The sequence below is a fragment of the Macaca nemestrina genome, chromosome 4 (assembly GCF_043159975.1).
Source record: "Macaca nemestrina isolate mMacNem1 chromosome 4, mMacNem.hap1, whole genome shotgun sequence".
Lineage (NCBI taxonomy): Eukaryota > Metazoa > Chordata > Mammalia > Primates > Cercopithecidae > Macaca > Macaca nemestrina.
This window is the reverse complement of record NC_092128.1, coordinates 41,218,909-41,238,442: the sequence shown is the minus strand read 5'-3', so window position 1 is coordinate 41,238,442 and position 19,534 is coordinate 41,218,909. Positions and strand designations below refer to the sequence as shown.

General features: G+C 36.0%; 1 long non-coding RNA gene across 2 annotated transcripts in view; it reads right to left on the bottom strand.

Annotated features, from left to right (window-relative positions):
- Positions 1–458: 458 nt before the first annotated feature.
- LOC139362755 (uncharacterized) overlaps positions 459–19,534 on the bottom strand; it is an 85,359-nt gene continuing 66,283 nt past the window's right edge. The window contains exons 2-3 of one of the 2 annotated variants that reach the window (XR_011622020.1): positions 15,698–15,804; positions 459–1,040 (exon numbers count right to left, since the gene is read on the bottom strand). This is a non-coding gene — a long non-coding RNA (uncharacterized lncRNA). Of the gene's footprint in view, positions 1,041–1,617; positions 4,218–15,697; positions 15,805–19,534 lie in introns of those variants that run through there. The other variant, XR_011622019.1, reaches the window with a different exon arrangement.

Genomic DNA, 19,534 nt, shown 5'->3' with positions numbered 1-19,534 from the left:
GTTTTGATTTGCATTTCTCTGATGGCCAGTGATGACGAGCATTTTTTCATGTGTCTGTTGGCTGTATGAATGTCTTCTTTTGAGAAGTGTCTGTTCATATCCTTTGCCCACTTTTTGATGGGGTTGTTTGTTTTTTTCTTGTAAATTTGTTTGAGTTCTTTGTAGGTTCTGGATATTAGCCCTTTGTCAGATGAGTAGATTGCAAAAATGTTCTCCCATTCTGTAGCTTGCCTGTTCACTCTGATGGTAGTTTCTTTTGCTGTGCAGAAGCTCTTTAGTTTAATTAGATCCCATTTGTCAATTTTAACTTTTGCTGCCGTTGCTTTTGGTGTTTTAGACATGAAGTCTTTGCCCATGCCTATGTCCTGAATGGTACTACCTAGGTTTTCCTCTAGGGTTTTTATGGTATTAGGTCTAACATTTAAGTCTCTAATCCATCTTGAATTAATTTTCGTATAAGGAGTAAGGAAAGGATCCAGTTTCAGCTTTCTACTTATGGCTAGCCAATTTTCCCAGCACCATTTATTAAATAGGGAATCCTTTCCCCATTTCTTGTTTCTGTCAGGTTTGTCAAAGATCAGATGGCTGTAGATGTGTGGTATTATTTCTGAGGACTCTGTTCTGTTCCATTGGTCTATATCTCTGTTTTGGTAGCAGTACCATGCTGTTTTGGTTACTGTAGCCTTGTAGTATAGTTTGAAGTCAGGTAGCGTGATGCCTCCAGCTTTGTTCTTTTGACTTAGGATTGTCTTGGAGATGTGGGCTCTTTTTTGGTTCCATATGAACTTTAAAGCAGTTTTTTCCAATTCTGTGAAGAAACTCATTGGTAGCTTGATGGGGATGGCATTGAATCTATAAATAACCTTGGGCAGTATGGCCATTTTCACGATATTGATTCTTCCTATCCATGAGCATGGTATGTTCTTCCATTTGTTTGTGTCCTCTTTTATTTCACTGAGCAGTGGTTTGTAGTTTTCCTTGAAGAATCCAGGAGTTGGTTTTTTAAAAAGATCAACGAAATTGACAGACCGCTAGCAAGACTAATAAAGAAGAAAAGAGAGAAGAATCAAATTGACGCAATAAAAAATGATAAAGGGGATATCACCACCGACCCCACAGAAATACAAACTACCATCAGAGAATACTATAAACACCTCTATGCAAATAAACTGGAAAATCTAGAAGAAATGGATAATTTCCTGGACACTTACACTCTTCCAAGACTAAACCAGGAAGAAGTTGAATCCCTGAATAGACCAATAGCAGGCTCTGAAATTGAGGCAATAATTAATAGCCTACCAAACAAAAAAAGTCCAGGACCAGATGGATTCACAGCCGAATTCTACCAGAGGTACAAGGAGGAGTTGGTACCATTCCTTCTGAAACTATTCCAATCAATAGAAAAAGAGGGAATCCTCCCTAACTCATTTTATGAGGCCAACATCATCCTGATACCAAAGCCTGGCAGAGATACAACAAAAAAAGAGAATTTTAGACCAATATCCCTGATGAACATCGATGCAAAAATCCTCAATAAAATACTGGCAAACCGGATTCAGCAACACATCAAAAAGCTTATCCACCATGATCAAGTGGGCTTCATCCTTGGGATGCAAGGCTGGTTCAACATTCGCAAATCAATAAACATAATCCAGCATATAAACAGAACCAAAGACAAGAATCACATGATTATCTCAATAGATGCAGAAAAGGCTTTTGACAAAATTCAACAGCCCTTCATGCTGAAAACGCTCAATAAATTTGGTATTGACGGAACGTACCTCAAAATAATAAGAGCTATTCTTGGAGTTCTTAGGCTGCTATTTCAACTGGAAAAATGCAAACAAAACACTAGGGATGAAGGCTAGGCTAGACTGTGTCTGGAGAACATGTCCAACAGAAACCTGTATTTAAAAAGCTCATCCATCCTTCTACTTGATGTGCAGATGATAAAGGTATAATAAAGCATCTGAAAATCAATGTTTTGATGCAACAATGATCAGAAAGCACTATTTCAGAAACAAACTTAAATATATATGAGTTTTATTAATTTCTCTTAGTTCCTATTTTCTTGGTTGTAAAGCACAGATGATGATGATATAACACATAATACAAGATACTAAAGCATTATAAATTTTAAGCAGGCTAATGCATATTTAATGATTAACACAATAAGCACCAATAATTCCTAGCTGTAGGATTACTATTATCAAAGTATTACTTTGATATAATGAAGCTGGAATTTTAAATCACTTAGAAAATTATCCTATAATATTAAGAATTTGAGAGAAAATGAATTTTTGACCATTACTTTCTAAATTACTTCCTGCAATTGATAGTTATGGTTAACCTCAGAATAGTCTTTTTCAGAAAACGCCAAAGACATGATACATAGGGAAAATAATGTCTGATTTTGCCACACAGAAATACAAATAAAATTTTTTAATCAACCAAAAACATATTAAGCAAAACTTAATGGCAAACAAAAATGTGGGGAAAATATTCACAACACAATTGGGAATTTAAGTATTTGTAAAACATATACAGAACTTACTATTTAATAAGAAAAATAAAAACATATTGCTTAAAAATCGAAACACATTGATTTTTTAATTTCTTAAAAAAGAAATTAAATAATGCCTGAATGCATTCAATAAATGTTTGTTTAGTACTTACTCAATAAATGCAGTATGCCTACTACCGGGATTACAGGCCTGAGCCACTGCACCCGGCCCCTCCCACCTTTTGTAGTCTCCAATGTCTATTGTTTCACTCTACATGTCCATGGTACCCATTGTTTAGCTCCCACTCATAAGTGAGAATATGTGACATTTGCCTTTTTGTTTCTGAGTTATTTCATTTAGGATAATGGCCTCCAGCTTCATATTTATATATATTTGAATTATTTAAATTTTTATATATTCGTGGGGTGCAAGTGCAGGTTTCTTACACGCTTGCATAGTGGGTGAGGCCTGGGCTTTCAGTGTACCCATCACCCAAATAGTGAACATCATACCCAGTAAGGAATTGTTCAATATTCGCTCCTTTCCCACCGTCCCATCTTCCTTTTTTTTTTTTTTTTTTGATACAGAGTCTCACTCTGTCAACAAGACTGTAGTTCAGTGGCGCGATCTTGGCTCACTGTAACCTCTGCCTCTCAGGTTCAAACGATTCTCATGCCTCAGCCTCCCTAGTCGCTGGGATTACAGGCACATGCCACCACACCCAGTTAAATTTTGTATTTTTAGTAGAGATGGGGTTTAGCCATGTTGGCCAGACTGGTCTTAATCCTGGCCTCAAGTAATCTGCCTGCCTTGGCCTCCCAAAGTGCTGGGATTACAGGTGTGAGCCATTGGGCTGGGCCCCTCCCACCTTTTGTAGTCTCCAATGTCTATTATTCTGCCCTGCATATCCATGGTACCCACTATTTAGCTCCCACTTATAAGTGAGAATGTGTGGTATTTCACGTTTTGTTTCTGAGTTATTTCGTTTAATATAATGACCTCCAACTCCATCCATGTTGCTGCACAAGACAAGATTTTATTTTTTATTGCCGAGCAGTATTCCATGGTGTGTGTGTGTGTGTGTGTCTCACATTTTCTTTATCCAGTCCTCCACTGATGGACACTCAGGCTGATTCCATATCTTTGCTATTGTGAATAGGGCTGTGATAAACATCTGAATGCCAGCATCTTTTTGATATAATAATTTATTTCCCTTCAGGTATATACCCAGTAATGGGATTCCTGGATCAAATGGTAGTTCTATTTTTTAGTTCTTTGAGAAATCTCCATACAGTTTTCCATAAAGGCTGTGCTAATTTACAATTCCCTCCAACAGTGGATAAGCATTCCCTTATCTCTACATCCTCACCAACATCTATTGTTTTTAGACTTTTTAACAATAGCCATTCTGACTGGTGTAAGATGGTATCTCACTGTGGTTTTAATTTGCATTCTCTGGTTAGTCATGGTTGAGCATTCTTTCCTATGTTTGTTGGCCACTTGTATGTCTTCTTTTGGAAAATGTTTGTTTCATGTCCTTTGCCCACTTTTTAATGGGGTTATTTTTTTTTTCTTGTTGAGTTGTTTGAGTTTCTCATACATTCCAGATGGAAACTTTTCATCAGATGCATAGTTTGCAAATATTTTTCCCATTCTGCTGGTCGTCAGTTTACTTTGTTGATTGTTTCTTTTGCTGTGTAGAAGTATCTGCCTCTAAAAAGACAGGTAAAGTATTCGACTTCATGAATCTTATCTTTTGGAATATTGATAAAAGCAAAAATATATACGATCAATAGACACGAAAACAATTTCCTCAGTAAAAGTCAAAGATATAAAAATCAAATCAATATATAATTTTTGACCAATCAAACATCCAAGATTTTAAAAAATACACAATGTTGACAAGGCAGTGAATTAGATTCTTTGCCAGTAAGAGAAATTAGAGGTAGTTTTTGGAGGACAATTTGGTAATAGTTATCTAAATAAGTTTTTAAATTATTTTATCCAATAATTCAATTGCTTATAGTTTACTCTTAGAAAATATTCAGTGGTGCATGGAATATTTTGATCATGATGATGAAAAGTTCTGCATTATTTCTAAGAATAAAAAATTTAAAACAGTATTTTATTTCTGTAATAGAGTTTAAGTAAATTGAGATCTATCTGCAAAACAGACTACTATATAACTAAAAAACATCTAAAAGGAATATTTTAATGAATTAAAAATATATTATTGGGGTCTTATTAAATTTAAAAAAGGCTTATAAAACATGTTAAATCTGGCTTTTTTGTATGAAAGTTTTTATTTATGCATAGGAAAAACATAGAAAAATGTTCACTAAATTAGTAACTATTGTATTGTTGGGTGAAAATTTGATACATAATGTTTGTTTGCTTTATCTTTTTCATATTCTCCAATGATCAACATTGAATTTGAAGTTATTTTATAATCAAGCAGAAAATTAATGACAGGAAGCAAAACCCAGCTAGAATGATCTTCCTCTGTGAAGTCTTGGTCCACTCACCTAGTTAATCTGGGTTACTTCTTCCTCTATATTCTCGTAACATTTTGGCTTATCTATTTTAAACATGTACTAATCGTTTATGGACTTTTCTTTCCACTGAGATCCTTTAAAGTGGAGTTATTTCATCTCTATGTTCTCCTTTTTGCTCCTCAGTTACTAATGCAAACCCTGTAGTAGCATAGAGGCTCAGTGTTCTGAGTTGAATTGTCTCTCCAAAAAGTATGTTGAGATCCTAACACAGAGTAGCTGTGAATGTGATATTTGGAAATCGGATGTTTACAGAGGTAATGAAGTTCAGATGATATCGTTAGGATGCGCCCTAATCCAATATAACTGGTGTCTCTATAAGAAGAGAAATGCACAGACACACACCATGTGATGATGGAGGCAGAGATGGAAGTGATGCACCTATAAGCCATGGAATGCCAAGGATTGCTGGGACTACAAGAAGCTAAGAAAAAGGCCTTCGGGGAAAGGATGTGCCTGCTAACATCTTGAGTCTGTTCTTCTAATCGCTGGAACTGGGAGAAAACAAATGTATGTTGTTATAAGCAACCCAGTTTGCAGTACTTTGTTACAACAACCCTAGGAAATGAATATACTCCATGAACAATTACTGAATCATAAATTAACAGATTGTTTCTACATGACCCCCAGGGATCAATTCAAGACCAGGGACTGGGTTTAGAGGAAAAAGATTCTTGCGTCTTCCTATTAGGAAGAATTTGTCTGAAGAAAATTCAAGACGTAGGTTGCTATTTGGACACTATTCTAAATTCCATAGTTATAAAATATAATGTTTATTTCATATTAACAAAATAGCTAATCATTATTTGGATGTATCAGCTTTACAATCTAAAACCCACTGCAATGAATGTAAGCAAAAGCAAGATGGTATGGTTTTAGTGAAGTTAGGTAATAATAGCACCATCTACTGGTGTATGAACAATGCCATGACTGATAATATTTGTGCAAGTTGTTTGGAATAGCACATAGTAAGTATTCAATAAAAGTTGGTTTTCTTTCTTTTCTCCTTGCTGGAGGTAAAATAAAAATAAATAGTATTAATGGCTTAAAGTTTCCAAATTCAATTTATTTAAAATAAATCCCTATATGTGAAAAAGGTAATTAATGAAATATACAAAGTCCATTCTGCTTTAGATGTAGTATATCTGATTAGAATAGAAAGGATTGCAATTTGTGTCCAACTGTGGCATAAGACTATAATTCATTTAAATATATATAAATATAAATATAATTCACTTAAATATATATGTACTTACTATGAGTAAAGAAATAACACAAAGTGGACATATAAATATGAATGAGTTATTTTTGATAATTTTTAATTATTAGAATAAAAAGTAAGCTTTCTTCATTATGCTTGTATAAAGAAAACATTCAATAAAAATATATTTAACTGTAAATGTCTAATGTCTACGGGATTTAAACATTTTTCAAATGGCTAATCTGGCACTGACTCATCCTCAGGGTATAGATTAAACATGGATCTACACACATATTTTTCACCAGTTGTGATCCTACTCTGTTAGAGTGTGATTTTTCATAAAATGTTCCCCACTTACCACAGTTGTACTGTTTTCTTCCTCCACTACCCCTTCCAGGAAACATTTAGAAGTAAACATCATATTACATACTGTTATTGGTTTTTAACCTGAATTTCATGAAATAATAGACAACAAAATTATATCTAATCCCCAACCCACATAACTCACGGGGAATGATTATGTTTGTGCTGTGTGCAAATGTTACTCATTCTTTCAACAGTTTAATAAATTACAGTCACAGGTAGAAAAGAGCAGTGACTGATACCTGTTTATTTAAAATATGCCCCTAAACCAGGCTGGAACCCAGAAATATTCGGTATCCAGAAGTGTTTATCCAAATTCACAAATCTTTCAGATTGTGTCTGTACAGAGTTGCCGACTCAAGTAATCTGTTCTAACAGGCTTCTGTAGTACCCTTTAGGTTGCTCTAAATAATACTTTCAAAAAGCAAGGAGCTTTTTTTCTTGAGAGAAAATTTCTACACAGTGAAAAGTTTATTTCAATAATTCTGACATTTGGAACTATATAAGCTGTGAAACTGAAGTAGCAAAATAGATACTTAAACACTTACATAGTTTTTATCTACACATTATAAATTCCCTTTTTGAAAAGTTCCCTTAATGGTGTTCCCACACTATTCTGGTCTCACCATGAAAAAGTCTGGAAACAGAACAGTAATTAAAATACAGGTGAGAAAAAAAATGATTAAACAGGTCTGGTATTTCTTTAAGGGTGTGTAAACTTTATTGCACTTTTATTATATTGAGATGTAATACATAGGTTTTAGAATCAAACAGGCAAAGATTGAAATTCTAGCTCTGATATTTACTAATTTGGGAAGTTTGCTTCATTTCCAGTAGTCTCATGTGTAAATTAGTGTAAGCAATATCTATATGCCAGCATTTCTGTAAGCGTTAAATTATATCCTACACATAAAGCATCTTGTCACATAGGGACACTTAAATGTTGAATGTCCCCTTTCCTTTCTTGAGGAATAATTGGGGGAAGGGAGACAGGAGGAATCAAAATATTAGAAATGTTCATTGTATGATTTTGACTGGCTTTCTCTCTTTTTGTCTCTTCTTTCTTTTCTGTTTCTTTTTTTTCTTTTCTTTTCTTTTCTTCTCTCTCTCTCTTTTTTTTTAAGGTGGACAATGTATAGAGCTGGCTGCAGGGATGGTAGGGCACCATCTGTACCTTTTACTTATTTAATTTTTGATAAAAATTGTATGACTATAAAATAGACTACATTTTTCAGATATAGATATCTGAGATAAAGTGAAAGATGGGTGAATGTGATTGCATTGAAATATTTCATAGTTCAACAATTTCAAAAGCATGTTTGCACGTAATCCCACCCACACCATTATGTGTCTGCAGTAACATATGAATATTTGAGGCAGAGCCAGGTACATTGCTAGGCTTGGCATAAGAATACCTGGCAAACAGTGTTTGAATAATTTAAGCCTTCGTGTTTCCCAGTCATCATATAGGCCTCCTGACAGAATGCTGTAAGTGGATAGTGTCAACACCAGAAGACTGCTGAGGAAAAAGAAGACAAACCTAGGGGTACTGTCATGATCGGTTTCTCACCAGGTGCATGGGCTTCCACAAGTTTGAAATTTATCATTCAACAAACATTGATTAAGCACTGACTTTGTGCCAGACCGTATGGTTACTAGCTGGAATACGGCAGTAAACAAAGTCAGTGTGGTTCTTGCCGTCATGGAACATATGAGCCATTCTAGTGTCAGAAAGTTAGTTCTTAAAAAGGTGATTAGGACAGTAACAATAAAAGAAGACTGGACAAAGCCATGAACGTAGCTGAGGGTGAGCAGACATCCACTGAGGATACCTAAAATATTTGACGACAATTATGCTTTTGCAATAAAATGCATATGAATATGTAGCCACAACTATCACTTAAATGGGTAAAATTAACCACAAAGTTTAGAATGGTTGAAAGATTTCCTGAATATAAAACCTTCTACATAATAGATCTCTTATTTAGGTGATTCATGAAAGCCCGATGATCACGGTTTGTTTAGAATTTGGAATTCTCATTTTCTGGAGACCTAATTTCAGGAATCCAGGATTCCAAGCATGAGTGTCTTTTTAAGTTAGCTTTTTAAAAGTAAAATATCTAGATGATTTGGCAAAGTATTACATATCTGAAGTCTCTGTTTTCTGGTTTTGAATTGTCAAGTGTGTTAACTGACATCAAAAGACACAGTATCAGACTCAAAGTAATAGAACTACAGCTTGTAAAATTAAGGATGATGATATCAAGAATATTTAGGTATATTGAGTAGAGCAGTTTTTCTGGGCAGAATAAGATCAATACATATTTAAATCAAAAACGAAGGAGTCTTTGTTTGGCTGTAATCCACAGGCTCATTTATCTGCTGTCTGCCAATTATGGAAAGGACTTTAGTTGGCTTTTCAATGCTTCTAGTCATTTCTTAGTGTTCTAATTTTTTTTCTATATTGCCTGAGAAGAATGATAAAAAATTATATTTGCACAGCTGCATCCTGTGTTGTCAGCATGAAATACTTACAGATGTCTTTTTTTCTAATCAGAAATAAGTAATTTTCTAAATTATTTCCAAAATAAAAACTCTCCTTTAAAAAAAAAATCTCAACTTCTATCTACCCACACTTTGAATTTAAATATGAACATCTTTTTGCTTTGAAGTTTATCCTATAAACATGCAAATTTTATAAACTGATTTCTGATACAAGTAGTGTCTGGAAATACTAGTTTTTATCTATGAACATAATTATTAATAATAACAAGTGATCATTTTCAAGGATACTTTAGAAATAAGGTAAGTATTCTCAATTTCCTGTTGAGAAAACTTGGACCCAGGGCAGATAATTAACTTTCTCATTGCTACAGAGCTAGCAGTTAGGGTATGAACCTAAGTCTCTTACTTCAAAATTCACGTACTTGCCCAAAAAGGTTTTGTTTTGAACAAAAATTTATATGGCTGCTTGCATGTTATTTGAAATACTTTCATGTTATAGTTATGAAGTTTCAGTCGTTGTAAGAAATAGACTCCACAAACATTCAACAGGGATTTTTTTCTGACAGGATTATGGTTTAGTTTCACTATCTTTATCACCATCAAAGAATAAATATCAAATTCTTATGCATAAAGAGCAGGGTAGATCTTGCCCTCTAGAAATTGTGGTAATATGAAAACAATGTAATTCATACTGCTTTTAGTCTTTTTAAAATGAAAAACTTCATAGCTGCATTTACTATACACACACATCCATACACATGTGTGTATACATATAAATTACTTTAATAATTATCAAATTTATTCTTAACTATTTATGTATCTCAAATAGGATGTCACTAATTAATATTTACTTAAAACATTTCTATTTATAAATATAAAATATTTCCTCATCAGCTGGAAACCATCATTCTGAGCAAAATATCACAAGGACAGAAAACCAAACACCACATGTTCTCACTCATAAGTGGGAGTTGAACAATGAGATCACATGAACACAGGGAGGGGAACATCACACACCGGGACCTGTTGGGGGCTGGGAGGCTGGGGGAGAGATAGTGTTAGGAGAAATACCTAAGGTAAATGATGAATTGATGGGTGCAGCAAACCAACATGGCACATGTATACCTATGTAACACACCTGCACGTCGTGCACAATAAATAAATAAATAAATAGCAAAAAAAAATTTCCTCTTCTTCTTCTAAATGTTCATTTAGCATTCAGCCAAATTGTCATTGCTAGTTAAATTTTGGAAAGGGAGTCATTCTGTGATGAATAGTATTAGAATGTTATCAGTTGGTATTCTCTGATTGCAAGATATAGAAAACAACTAATTATCTCTGGCAAAATAAAGAAAGTTAAGGGATATAAGGTGGCTCCCAGAGGTGAAAGAAAAGTTGAGGAAGCGACCTCAAAAAGAGCAGGTTCAGGAAATCAGGGACACTGTTTTCGGGCGGCAACCTCTTCAATGAACCAGCATTAATCACATATTGTCTTCAGTCACTTAGCTCACAATTAATATCCCAGAGAGAGAGAGAGAGAGCATAATTCACTTCCTTTGGGGCACGGGTCCATTTGCTACCAAGGAAGTTCAAGGTACTTTAACGTCCCCCTTAGAGATTGTACACAATCAGGAATAAATAATTTCCTCGGGACAAAATGGGGTTGTCTTACCCAAAGAAGGGTTAATGAGTACTGGGAGGTGAAAATAAATAAACAAAAATAAAAACCCCAATATAATAATTGTAGCAGATAATTTTCTTCTTTTTTTTTTTTTAAATAAAGGGATCAAGATTTGCTCTTCTTAACGCTAAATTTCTGTTACAGCCATGGATCAGTTAATGATGGGGATACACTGTGAGAAATGTGTCATTAGGTGACTTTGTCATTGTGCAAACATCATAGATTGTACATGCACAAACCTAGATAGTACAGCCCACTTCACACCTAGGCTTCATGGTAAAGTTTGTTGCTCCTAGGCTGCAAACTTGTATAGCTTGTTACCGTACTAAAAACTGAAGGCAATTGTAACACAATGGTTAAGTATTTATGCATCTAAACATAGAAAATGTACAGTAAAAATATGGTATTATAATCTTAGGAGTCCACCATCGTATATTCAGTCCATTGTTGACTGAAAGGTCGCATGAATGTGTTTTGACAGCCATATTTTTTAATCAAACATAAAAACAGTGACTTTTTAGATGTACTTAACATTTTCAATGCTACCAAAACAAGGAAATGATAAATTTCTATAATTAGTTTGCATTTTCAGAATCTACAGAAGATATCTTCAGTTTCAAAATGTAATATTTTTATTTCCAAAGTACTCTTTTTTTTTTTTTTTTTTTTTTTTTTTTGGTGTAGGAGACTCAAGTAGTCACCTAGGAACTTAATTTTATATCCTATTTTTCCTGTCCTTCTCTCCCCAGCCTCTCACACACCCAATTTGGCTCATTTTTTTTTTTCATATGTAACTTCTGAGAAAACCATAGTTTCTGTGTTGCATGTTCTGCTTTTAGTCTCAGCATCTAAAGCTTCTTATTCGGATGCTCATCATTACCAATCTTTCTAGACAATATTTTACTTTAAAAGTAAAAATCATTTGACCTTAGTATATTCAACTTGACTTTTTTAAAGCTTTTTTTTTTGTCAACTCAGGGTTCTTTTCTTTTTAGCAACTCCTGCGAACTTTCTAACTCTGAAACCTATGCAGGAAAATGTATCTATTTTTACCATCTGTCTTTCTCACATTGTATTATTAGGAAAGAACTTTTCAGTATGAATTTCATGAGATGAAGCGGGTGACTAATTCCCATCACAGGATTGCACGATGACTCTCTTAACACTTCTTCCCCTTATTACTGAAGATTCCTCTGCTCTGTGGTTTGTTGCTATACATCAACTGCTATTTAGAAAAAGTTTAACATAAATAGAGAGTTATTTTAAAAATAATGACTTTTTGGAGTGCTTCTTGAGTATAGGTGATGTTCTGTTTCTTGATCTAGGTTCTGGCTACACGCTGTGTTTTGTTTAGTTTGTGAAAGTTCATTCAGCTGTATACTTATGATTTGTGCACTTTTCCTCAATTAAAGTGTACTAGAAAATACTGCTTAAAAAGAAAAATCACTCTTTGTTATATTTCAGTTATATTTTGCTGCTTTTTGTCACTGAGGTGTTCATTATTGTTTAATTGATCTATTAGAGCTCTTCCAGCAAGTCAATATCCTTGGAGTCATCCTTGACTCCTCTCTTTTTATTACACTTATATCAAATCTGTAGGCAAATACTTTCAGCAGCACCTTCAATATAAATCCATAATCCTACCACTTCTCCCCACTCCACTGCTACCACCTAGCCAAGCCAATGTCATCTTTTGTATAGATTCTTGCAAGGCCAAGCAAATGGTCTCCCTTCTCCCATACTGCCCTTATCCCTTATTCAGTCTATAGAGCACACAGCAGCCAGAGAGATCCTATCCAACTGTAGGATAAATTATAAATTATATGATTCCTCTGCTCCCAACTGTCCAGAGTCTTCACATTTTACCCCAAGTAAAAGCCAAAATCATTATTGTGACTCACAGGGTCCTGTACAATTGGCCCAGCGTGACCTCTCTGATATCTCCTACTAGTCATCTTTTTACTCACTCTACCTCACCAAGGTGGCCTCTTTGATCCTTTTTCAACACAGTAGACAACCTCTGTATCAAGTTCTTCACAGTCACAGTTCCCTCTGCCTTAAAAACTCTTCCTCAAAATATTCATTCACATGACTTGCTCTTCTCACTTTAGGTAATGTGACCTCATTGAGACCTTTCCTGACCACTGTAAAATTGCAACTGTTTCCCTCCAGCATTCCTTATATCCTTTCCCTGCCTTACTCTTAGACTTATGACCATTTAATGTGATATATATATATATATATATATTTTTTTTTACTTATATACAGAAAAATACAAATATAGATATAGATACAGTCAACCCTCCATATCCATGGGTTTCAGGTCTGTGAATTCAGCCAACCCAGATTCAACCACTGTAGTTTCAGCCAACTGAGGATTAAAAATATAAAGATAAAAATAAATAATAATACAAAAAAAATAGCATAAATAGAATAATACAATATAACAACTATTTACATAGCATTTACATTGTATTTGGTATTAAAAGCAATCTAGAGATGATTTAAAGTATATGAGAGGATGTGTGTAAGTTACATACAATACCACACCCTTTTATATAGGGGCTTGAGCATCTGCAGCTTTTAGTAATCTGCAAGGGTCCTGGAACCATTCCCCCTTTAGATACTATGGGCTGACTGTACGCATATGTATAGACAGGATCAGTAATACATTGTTTTATGTATCGTTAGTAATCCTTTGCCAGCCATGAGAAATGCATTTCTGAAAAAATACTATGATTATTAAAACCACGATTAGCAATAACAAGGTCTCAGAAAAATAGAAGATACATTTTTAAAATAATCAAAATAACATTACATATGTAGATTTGAAACATAGTAAATAGAAGTTATAGAAGACATCTGCTGCCAAACAACCTAGATTAACCAACAACAAAATCCCACCCTTAGGCAGTCCTTTTAAATTTCCTCCAATTGTTCAAAAAATATTGCTGAGGCTTTCCATTCCACTAAGGAGGTTCTGCCACAAGTTTTCATTTCTGTAGAAAACTGTACCTGTTTACATTTTTTTTTGTATCAGCTCTTACTGAAACACAAATGCTATGGGTTTATATATGAATTGTTTCTTGTTTGCCAATTATTGGTGGGGAATTATTGGTGCTTCAGGAAACTAATATAGTGGATTGTGGCTATTTTTTAATAAAATAGAATAAAATAAAAATAAACATTAATTCAGGCTAATGTTATTAGTATGAATCCTGAGTATCAAAGGTAAATATTACTTTATGAAACTTTTGTTTCAGTTGTGTGTGTGTGTGTGTGTGTGTGTGTGTGTGTGTTGGGGTCATGATATGTAATAAATTTCCTATTGAAGTTTGCAGTAAAAAATTTGAAATACATTGTTCTAAGCACATTTGCTGCCTCAAGCCACCCAGAAACTTGCATATCTTGTATCCAACATTTGCTTTAACCAATAGAATACTCCCATGTTTGTGTATTTTGCGACAAAAGGTAGGAAAATCTGACATTTCTAAGAATCCAAACGATGCCAGCCATAAAGCATATTATTTCCAGAAAGAAAGGTTTCAGTGGGATAACTGAAACCAAGAGATTGGCCAGTTAGTTGAGTAATCACTGGCCAGAATGGTTATTACTGATTCAATTAGAACTTCCTTTTCTTAGATTGCATTTCCTATGATAAATGGAACTATGTAGTGTCTTTTAAAATCCCAAGTACAAAATGAAATATTGTGCATCTATATGCTTCAATTTTCAGAGAGAACTATATAACTCTACAGCATTCTGTATTTATTTCAGAACTCTGATCCAAATTCATATTCTCCTCCCTTTAGACTGCCATTAACATTAGCATGAGTGGTTCGGAAACAAAGTATGTCTGATTAGGGATTGCTGATCCACTCACAAATTTCTCCTGTGTCTCTAACAAGTGATAATATCCCCCATCCTGAATCCAACCACTTTCCAGCAATATGGAAACATGATGAGGTTATTTCATTTGAGGGACCATCCACCTGTTTCATTTTCTTTACTTTACCCCTGCCAAATTATATATAACAAAAAAATTAATATTGACCTAAATCTATTTAGGATAACCCACTGGTAATAGCTATTATTTGGCCATTCTACAGAAACATGAATTTTATGTGGTTCAACAGAAAAGTTGGGTATATTCAGTTATGGTAGAAATCTATTGAAAAATTATGTTCAGGGATTTAGAGGTTGGAATGAGGACATTTGAGTGATCTCATAAGAAGATAACGGCATGCGGATGTCTATGATTTCCATGATATGAGCACTTAATACATTTGTGTTATTATTCATCTCTTCAATACTACACTTTTTGAGCACCTATAGGGTGCTCAAACACTTTCTTGGTGTTCAGTATAGAAAGATGAATAAGATGTAACTCATGACCTTAAGGAACTTGCAGTCCAATGGCCTATATTCCATTTGAATTTGAATGGAAACATTAGCTTTAAAGTCTGTGCTACCAACTAATTATTTGTAGGAGTACAGTCAGGGTGGTGGGAGAAATTATAAGAGGAAATTACAGAAAAAAGCAAACCTTCCTGGAAGGCTGGGAGGTTTTGCAAAAGCTTTGAAATAAAATTTGGCTGAAGGCAGCTGAATTCTCTTAAGAGCTTAGGTTAGATAGGAAGGGGATATAAAGAAACCGATCTAGATAAGTTAGTTTACTTAGGCCTTGGAACCTGGCCTTTAATCATCCACACGCAGGACTACTCTGGAGGGCAACCATATTAATTACCCACAAGTGTGTTGACTCAAGGCCTTTGTCATTAAATCTGTACCAAATAAATGCCTGCAGCACCAGCTTGTCAAGACCATGGCTGCTACAACTCTTTGCAGCCCCCTCCTCGGTGTCTGAGAGCAGCCCAGTTTCACTGGATACCTGTGTCTGAGTGCATTTTTTCATCTGTCGCTTGGTCATGATCGGCAGGTCGAACCCAGCAGGTGGTGGCCCGTGTGAGGAACGCTGCAACGGTTCAAGATGGAACCCTCGAAAACAAAGGTGAAGAGACTGTGCAGTCAGTAAGTCATTGGTGCCCACTAGGGATTTCCAAGTTTGAGTGAATTGTTCAGGCTAGGGTTTCATCAAGGGACAACAGTTATCAGCTCAACAGCAACAGTATATAAAAGTATTTAAACAGCTGCTTAAAGCTAGTGGAGCCTCAGGCTCAATTAAGGGACCTGATGCAAACTGTTGTTTCCCATAACGCATGGTTCCCGGAAGAAGGTACGCTAGACGTGGAGCTGTGGGAACAAATGGGGAGAAATCTTAAACAACATCATGTACAACGGCAACAGGTCCCAGTAACATCTTTAACGTTATGGGCTTTAGTTAGGGTGGTTCTAGTCCTGCTCTATGCAGAAGAGCCTAAAAAGGGAAGGGAGGAGGAGCCATCACCTACCTTACCATCTCCTTATCCCTCAGCCCCCCTAACACTGGGCCAAAATAACAAAGAGGAAACGAAGGTTTTGCCTGAGACCTCTCCTCCAATAAATTGGAAAAAAGACAAGGGATACCCTACAGCTATGGGATCCCATCTTAGGCAAGCGGCATTAGAAGGGGAGCTCTTAGCCTGCCCAGTAGTGCAAGATCAACAAGGCAATCAGGTACATTAACCCATTTATTTTAATGCTTATAAAGAGTTAAGAAAAAGCATTAAAGAAAACGGAGCCACTAGCCCGTTTATGAAAGGAATGATTGAAGCCATGGCAGACAACTTCCGTATGACCCCATGGGACTGGTGAGTGCTAGCTAACACAACTTTGGAGTCCAGGCAATACCTCCTCTGGAGGGCAGAATATGATGAGTTGTGCGAACAACAAGCCAACCAGAATCAATTGGCCAGGCAAGACATAACAGCGGATATGCTCCAGGGAAGGGGTCCTCATGCTGATGTACAACAACTAAATTTTGATCCCCAGGCCTTTGCACAAGTGTCTTTGTGCGATCTTAGGGCCTGACAAATTCCTGAAAGCAAAGTTCAACAGAGATCTTTTATAATTGTTCGACAAGGGCCTCAGGAGCCATTTGTTGAATTTATCAATCAGTTAACTGAGGCAATTAGGAGACAAATTAGTCACGCTCAGGCTGCTGATATCTTATTTTTGCAATTGGCTTATGAAAATGCTAACGTCAATTGCCAACAAGCAATGCAGACAATCAGAGGAAAGGCAGCCACAGTCGAGGAACTTATACAAGCATGTCCACTGTTGGGGACTGAAACACACAAAGTCAAAATATTGGCTATGGCATTAAGGCCTCCTAAAGTGAAAAGGGAGAGAAACTCAAATTGTTGTCTATGTGGAGAGCCAGGTCATATGAAGAGGGAATGCCCCAATAATATAGACCAAGGTAACTCAGGAAAAGAACCCCCTTCTATCTGCCCCCAATATAAAAAGGAGAAACAATGGGAAAATCAATTCAGGTCCAAATTTGATAAAAACAGCAACCCCATAAATAACCAGGTGGGAAACTTCATGAGTGGCTGGCCCCAGGCTCCGCTAAAAACTGGGGCAATGCCAGCGGCTTTCCTCAGTCAGATGGAAAGCCCACAGTCCTCTCTCTCAGAGCAGCCACCACTGGCAGCATAGAGCTGGACTTATTTTGCCCCCAACAAATTAGTGCTAAAAGAAGGAGAAGACCCTAAAAAGGTTGCAGCTGGGATCTGGGGCCCACTGCCTCTGGGAACAGTCGGGGATTAGTCCTAGGGAGATCAAGCCTATCCAGTAAAGGAATTAATGTGTTCACCGGGGTAACTGATAGTGATTATCAAGGTGAGATATTAGTTATGATGAAATGTAAAGGTCTGCATATTCTTGCCCCTGGATCAAAGATAGCTCAGTTACTGCTTTTACCATACTGGGTCCCCAACACCCATGGAAAGGAAAGGGGAAAGGGAAGTTTTGGAAGCACAGGAGCCACAGGAGAATACAGGAATCAATTAGTCACTGATCAGAGACCCATGATTACCTTAAAAATTGGAAATAAGAATTTTGCTAGCTTATTGGATGCACGGGTGGATACTTTGATCATTAGTGATCAAAACTGGCCAGAAACTTGGCCTTGGGTCACTCAGAAACAAAAAATTGTCAGCATCGGGGAAGCACACACAGCCAAGCAGAGCAAGTACTCCCTAACCTGTTGTGATTCAGAGGGAAGAAATGCAGTTCTACAACTTCTAATTATGTGCATCCCTGTTAATCTTTGGGGATGGGACGTATTAGCACCACATCACACTTATTCTAAACTTGACCACATAATTGGAAGTAAAGCATTCCTCAGCAAATGTAAAAGAACAGAAATCACAACAAACTGTCTCTCAGACCACAGTGCAATCAAATTAGAACTCAGGATTAAGAAACTCACTCAAAACCACACAGCAACATGGAAACTGAACAACCTGCTCCTGAATGACTACTGGGTAAATAACGAAATAAAGGCAGAAATAAAGATGTTCTTTGAAACCAATGAGAACAAAGACACAATGTACCAGAATCTCTGGGACACATTTAAAGCCATGTATAGAGGGAGATTTATAGCAATAAATGCCCAAAAGAGAAAGCAGGAAAGATCTAAAATCAACACCCTCACATCACAATTAAAAGAACTATAGAAGCAGAGCAAACACATTCAAAAGGTAGCAGAAGACAAGAAATAACTAAGATCAGAGCAGAACTGAAGGAGACAGAGACACAAAAACCCGTCAAAAAATCGATGAATCCAGGAGCTGGTTGTTTGAAAAGATCTACAAAATTGATATACTGCTAGCAAGACTAATAAAGAAGAAAAGAGAGAAGAATCAAATAGATGCAATAAAAAATGATAAAGGGGATATCACCACCAATCCCACAGAAATACAAACTACCATCAGAGAATACTATAAACACCACTACACAAATAAACTAGAAAATCTAGAAGAAATGGATAAATTCCTGGACACATACACCCTCCCAAGACTAAACCAGGAAGAAGTTGAATCTCTGAATAGACCAATAACAGGCTCTGAAACTGAGGCAATAAATAATAGCCTACCAACCAAAAAATTCCAGGACTAGACAGATTCACGGCCAAATTCTAACAGAGGTACAAAGAGGAGCTGGTACCATTCCTTCTGAAACTATTCCAATCAATAGAAAAAGAGGGAATCCTCCCGAATTCATTTATGAGGCCAGCATCATCCTGATACCAAAGCCTAGCAGAGACACAACAAAAAAGAGAATTTTAGACCAATATCCCTGATGAACATTGATGCAAAAATCCTCAATAAAATACTGGTAAACCGAATCCAGCAGCACATCAAAAAGCTTATCCACCATGATGAAGTCGACTTCATTCCTGGGATGCAAGACTGGTTCAACACACACAAATCAATAAACCTAATCCATCACTTAAACAGAACCAATGACAAAAACTGCATGATTATCTCAATAGATGCAGAAAAGGCCCTTGACAAAATTCAACAGCCCTTCATGCTAAAAACCCAGGGCAATCAGGCAAGAGAAAGAAATAAAGGGTATTCAGTTAGGAAAAGAAGAAGTCAAATTGTCCCTGTTTGCAGATGACATGATTGGATATTTAGAAAACCCCATCGTCTCAGCCCAAAATCTCCTTAAGTTGATAAGCAACATCAGCAAAGTCTCAGGATACAAAATCAATGTGCAAAAATCACAAGCATTCCTATACACCAATATCAGACAGCCAAATCATGAGTGAACTCCC